The following is a 6763-nucleotide window of genomic DNA, read 5'->3' as shown; positions in this document are numbered from 1 at the left end:
TCTCGGGTGGTAAAATATGATTTTCTATTTCAAATCAAACTAGAGATCAAATTTCATCTTGAGTGATGGGTTTTTACTAGCATACAATTTGATCCCATTAACGGTTAGATGAAATATGAAATATATCAAGTGAAGTGTATGAACTTGTTATATAATATTTTACATCATTGAGTGTCAAATATACGATACTTTATATCAGATTTTTTATGTAAATTGTTATATGTTAGATATGTATGTAATCAAACCATAGGATATGTCTAGGAAAATATTGTTTTCTATATTGAAGTACGATTGTTGAGCCTATGATAAATGCCATATTTCGATTTACTATTTTGTGGCAGTTTCGGTATTAAAGATTAGTCAAGTTGTTCTGAAGTTGACGACATATTAAATTTCATGCAATATAATAAATTACCAGGCAGTTTGGACAATAAATTTTAAAACCGCAATAAAAAATAAAAGCAATTCATGGTAGCTTGCTTCATATCCAAATTACCAATTTGATTTGTTAAATTAAATATTTAGTTTGTGATAACTAACATTCAAATCAGTTTTCATCAATAAAATTCAAATCAGGTTTAGAGAAGGAAAACAACACTAAAAAAGTCCAACTTAAGCTTAATTTTTTTCATGGAACATATTTTTATAAGGCTTGACTTAAAATAAATTTTTCCAATTTGAAAGAAATATTGAAGATCCAATAGTTATAGAAATAAACCAAGTTCGATTGCATCGTTAGGTTCAAATAATTGAAAAAAAGTGGGGAAATTATTATATAAAAGTTGAATAATATTTGATACGGATGGAATTCTTTATCGGCAACTCGTAACATCCCACATAGCATGATAGCAGCACATGATAAAGATGGATACTTTACAATTCCGTATAGGCTGAAATACACTTTTTGTGGGATTCTACATTTTCCATTGCCCGAAGCGTAAATATGAAATTTTCACACTGATTATAGGTTTTATCAAGTTTACAAAACATATTCAAAAGTGGATATAAATATATTTATATCTATTTAAACTTAGTCAAAGTCTATTGTTAAAAACTACTCGAGAACAAGCTTGATATAACGGTAAATCCCTAAACATCAGTTTCAGATTAGGCTTGAGGGATCTTTATTGGAGAGAAAGAGAGATACCCTATACCTACCTCATACCCTAAAGATCTCGAGCAAGTATGGCTAATATTTGCATGACCAATAAAAATGTGGGCAATTCATTTTAAAAGTATTTGGCAAATTGACAAATTGCTTCGTGAGAGTGTAAGCTTCTGTTTTGTTGTTTATCAAAACATTCAACTAAGTCAGGTGGTGACCTAAAGTGCTACGTGGGTAAAACACAAGCTAACAAAAATTGTGAAATCAAACCTAAAATTCAATTAATGCTATCTTATAATCAACAAAGAGTAACACATGAATGGTACATGGATAAAACGCACATTTACCTGTGATATAATTGTAATTCATACTCAAGCAGAAGTGTATTGAATTTTCCGAAAAATCATACATCTTATTACGTCATGACAAAATCTATGATTTGCTACATAATTAGTAAAAAGCTTCCACTGTGACGTTATTACAAAACAAGACCTCATATTTCATAATCATAACACCAACAGTTCAACACCACAGTACATCATTAATACTAAGTAGATGAGATGATGTAATATTAGTTTTTTCAATTTTAATGTTGTTTTGTTTTCAAAATTTCAGGGTAAAATTTGTTTGTTCAAAAAATTTCAATTTTTAGGTGGGCAGCTTGTCTTCTTTTATAAACATTAAACTTATTACTGATTTTGTACTGTTATTATTTTCTCCGGGAACAAATATATATTTTTTTCGCTAATAAAAGTCTATCTAACACTGAAATCCTTCTGATAAAGAGCTTTATTAATATTAGTTGTGTTCTGTGAAACAAAACAGTTGATAAATTTTATTGAAATAAGTATAATTTTTGTCGTATTTTTCACATTATTCACATTAATCCCATCTTTCACATTAAAATATGAAAATTAATCCCCAGCCTTTTAATCTGTGGTACTACATAAAATTAGTACCTCGGTGTCCAATAACTGTTGTAAATATTTTGGGCGTCAGGTGGTCGCTGGGATTTTGTGTCACCGTTTCGTGTTAAATCACAAATTTGTTGATGAGTTTGTCCATGAAAAGAAGGTTCCCACACAAGTATATCAGTTACGTTTAAACACTGCTCAAGTATAATCCTTAGATTTATGGCGTATATGATTTGATTGAATCATTGGCCATTCAAGGTCAATGATGACATTCCCTTAACCCCCACAGGGACGAAACAAAAGCGTTTAACTAAGCTATTATTTACATGATCGCGACAAGATGTGTTCAACCAAAATATGGTTTGCAAAACTAGGAATGCAGAGTCGTCTCATTGGCGTGAGATGCATGAAGTAAAGAGCATAATGACAACGAGTAAGTACTTGTGAAAAATACCTTCTGAAATTGTACCCGAATCGTGAACTATGTGAATTTTTTCTGATATTTCTCTTGTTATGGCTATTTGATGACGCATACAAAATTGCTTGATTTGTTATCTAAAATACATATTCGTTATAAACAAATTTTTATAAAATTCTATTTCTTCATTTTTTTCACACTTTCCTGATACATCTTCATTATTTATAAAAAAAATTCAAAACAGATCATATAACACACTCTGGTGTAGGGGTTTTCAAACTTTATTCTCTCATTTACTTCTTTGCAAACTATTTTGCATACTATTTATTTCTACGTAATCCTTATTTGTACACCCCAGTAAAATTGACCTCGGCGCCGAGTCAAATTTTTCCCAACAGGTCTGGGAATTATTTAATTTGGCATAAAGCTATCGTGGATGCACGGCCTTGAAAAATTTTTTTTTTTATTTGCAAATTCTTCCTTTTTTTTAATAAACGCTTGGTGTCGCTATACACTAACTCAAATCTTGCAGTTGATTTTCAAAACATGAATAAATGCAACGTGCTAGAACTATAAGATAGTTCAAATGTATAATTCGTTAAAAGTTTATAGTGATATAATACTAGAAAAATCACGACTTACCAATAAGTCTTTAAAATCGATTTGAAACATTTCCAAAACACTTTTGGTCGATTATAGGCGGATAAATATCCAATTTTTGTTAAAAAAACAATTTTTGCAGCACGCGAATCAATAATTAACGGATGGTTTCAAGTATAAATTATTACTATACATTGGACATAACACATTTTATATTCCAGAATGCATGTCTTAATATATTCAATTTCTTTGAACATAAACTCAGGCAATGTCCAAAATAATATGTTAGTAGTTAATATGCACCATCACACTTCATTACATAAACGATGTAAAAAAGTTGCTTAGAAGCAGAGTTCAAAGCACAGTTAAACTATACATTTTATCGATAAGTGGGACTTATAATTTTAAATATTTGCTTTTATTATCGTGGTCAGGATACCGGTATCTTTTAATCAGTTACATATTTTATAGGAAACTATGTATTGAATTTTTGTTTACATTTATGTCAGGCAAACCCGTCAGCGTATAAGATATTATCGCTGGTTAGCGAGAAACTAATCTGTTTCAACAGTGAAAAAAAACGAAAATGATTAAACCTCACAAGAGATTTGACATGTCTCCAGTTACTTTTTCAAAAGTACACAAATTTAATATAATTCTCGGGTAATTGAAAACCTGTTTTAAGACGAAAAATTTATTTGCGTGTCGGCGTAAATTTATTATCTGTAGGCGAAGATCAGATGGGCTGTAAAGGCCCATTGAATACTTCATCACGATTATATGTTTTTATTAATGTTTATACATAATGAACTTGAGGCATAGAGATAAGATTATTATGTCCTGTATCTAAAGTGCCTACATGAGTCAAAAATCGTGCAGACTGTGCGTATGAATTTTTGTTGTGTTTTAAAATGTATTATCGAACTTTTCACCTTTTTGGTGGGTGAGCCCAAAATTCATTTTCTTCTGCGAAACTTGTTTGCACACCGGATGTTTTCAACGTCGTGGTGAGTTCATAAATAGGGAAGTTTGAAAATATTTCATACAAAGCAGATAATAAATTGCTATGCCGTTTAAAATTGCAATGCTGTGCAAAACAGGATATTGCTTTTATGAAACATATACCCATAATCTACATCTGAGAGGAAGTATTATACCTTTCAAACAGGTCGGCTGTCATGGAATATTGCATACTCGTGATATGTGACCTCAACTTTGCACTTGATATTTTTGTGATCTTTTCGTGATCTATGGATTGGTTACTTGGATGATAAACGACGATATTGCATGTAAGATGTTACAAGGTAATTTAAACCTTTGCGATACTTAACAATAATTCTACATACGAGTACGGACCATTGATGCAGCGCCCTGTCGAGGTTTAGTCAAAACCTTTGAATTTGCAAAAATATATTTACAGTTGTGTCATAAAGGTATATTTTTGTACTTCCGTGCAAATAATTAATAAACTAATAATTGGTAATTCTTTAAAAATAAAACAGCCAGAGAATTTTTTCATACGAACAGCTGGTAGTTTCTGAACGACTATTGTTACGGAAAATGAATCATGCTCCATATAATCCATTCCAACCTATTTCATCTATTGGTCGCATATTTTAACTTTGTTTTTTATTTTTATTTTTCATTATTACGTGGACCACTGGGGTTGTGTTTGTTCGAAGTTTTTTCTCGTGTTTCGATTTGGAGTCTTAGAAACAGATTCAAACTATTAAATGCATAACGTCACGTTTTAAATGTGATCAATCGCCACCTGGAAACTCTTCATGTACAGATGGTGAAAATTTATGTGTTAACTAATCAAGAGTTTAGTTCACGAAATTGGCTGATGGTACACACAAAACCGCTTTGATATCTACGAAAGTTCACGATGACAGCAAAATATTACACTAAAACACACAATATCAACTCTCGTTTTCAGGACATAGTTTTAGAGTCTTTCGTTAACTGATATCTAAATACCATGAATATCAAAACAGTCAGTTTCAGGGCTTGTGGCAACATTTCACCCGATTCTGCATGAAAATTCACGATGATCAAATAATTCATCTTGGGGCTACCTGAAATTTCCTCTTTGGTTAATTTTATAACTAATGACGTTCACCATTGTATTCAAAGAATATACGCACAGCAATAATACATTGAGGACAAACCCCATTTATACAACCTATACTGTTACGTATTGGGACGTATCAGAGTTGTAAATAGAACGACAAAAACAACAAAGATTAGAGATTTACGTAATTTTGTTTATCAAAGATCGGAGAATTTCTTTGTAGAAAAAGAAAATTGAAAACCTTTACCTTACATGGTAAGTCGTTGAGTTTTATTATTATACTAGTGTCAACTATTCTACATGCCTGATCTGAACAAAATAAGGAGAAAAATCGCCTACGCTAATACCACTTGTTGAACGATAATAATTAGCAAAAGTCCAAATTTATTTTGGAGCCGATCTCAAGTGCCGATTTGGACATTTGTTTAACAATTATTAACTCGTTTGCATCCCCTTTGTTCAATTCCAAACCCGAGTGTGTTACAAAGTACACACGGTGTTAATCTGTTGTGGTCAAGTTGTATTACGTCACTGCATAGTGACCATCAAATCCCATGTGACCGATCTGTGTCTATGTGTCCGAAAACAAAACGATAAATTACGTCATCAAGTTATTGTGAATGATTTTGTTGCGACGACATGTATTAAGTGGTGATGTGATCGTATACATAAGAAACGATCTTATATCTGTGACTGATGTACATCTATGTACATCTTCAAAAATGATTCTTAGATTGGTGGGTGAGCATATTTTACTTAACCACTTTGCAGAAAATTGCGAACTATATTAGATGAGTATGATAGCTATACAATTATAAAAAATTGTTATTCCGATTTATATTTGGTTGATTTTGAATCATATGGTATTTTATATTGTTATACTATACTTATTCCAGTGGTGATATGAATTATTCTGAATATCAACTAAAATTTTATAGTTTTTTTGATATTTTTTTATTTTCGTCAGGTATGGTCAAACTTAACTGGGGGGGTAATAACAAAGACATATAAATGGACAAATTATGATTCATTAATGCAATACAAACGTTAGTATTCGAGGCAAACCAGACAAATTTTGTTTTTGTCTGGCAATTACGTACGGTAATTAGAGACCAAGACTTGTTTTTCGCCTTTAAAACAGGTGAATCTTAATTTAACGAAATTAGGCATTTAACGCATTTTTGTAAAATTGGTTGCTTTTAGTTTCAAAATTGATACTTTGGTTGAAGTTGTTGGTAAATGAATCACTCACATCAACTCCAAATCCGTGTCGCGAGAGTGCGGGGGACATGGGACACCGTAACCCATCACACACAATTGCGTCACGACTTTTGTTTGACTGTTTACTATTATACATTAAGTAATATACTATTGGTAAGTCTGTAATTCAATATCTTTAATCGTCTTTAACCAGAATTGCAAAGGGAATTTAAAGAGGATCTTTTAGGACTATAGTTTTATTTCATGATAAAGTTGGTGCAAAATATTTCATCCTAATATAAGTCCCGTGCTTACATTACGTTTCCCAAGGGTAAGGATGATCGAGATTTACGAGTACACGAGCGTATACCTGATGTCGGTACACGTGTCCTGTCCGGGAGAAAAACGAGCATATTAGGTTTCGATCTCAAGGTGGGAAGTTTTTGTAAAAA

The sequence above is a fragment of the Styela clava genome, chromosome 3, assembly GCF_964204865.1.
Source record: "Styela clava chromosome 3, kaStyClav1.hap1.2, whole genome shotgun sequence".
NCBI lineage: Eukaryota > Metazoa > Chordata > Ascidiacea > Stolidobranchia > Styelidae > Styela > Styela clava.
This window is presented reverse-complemented; position numbering follows the sequence as displayed.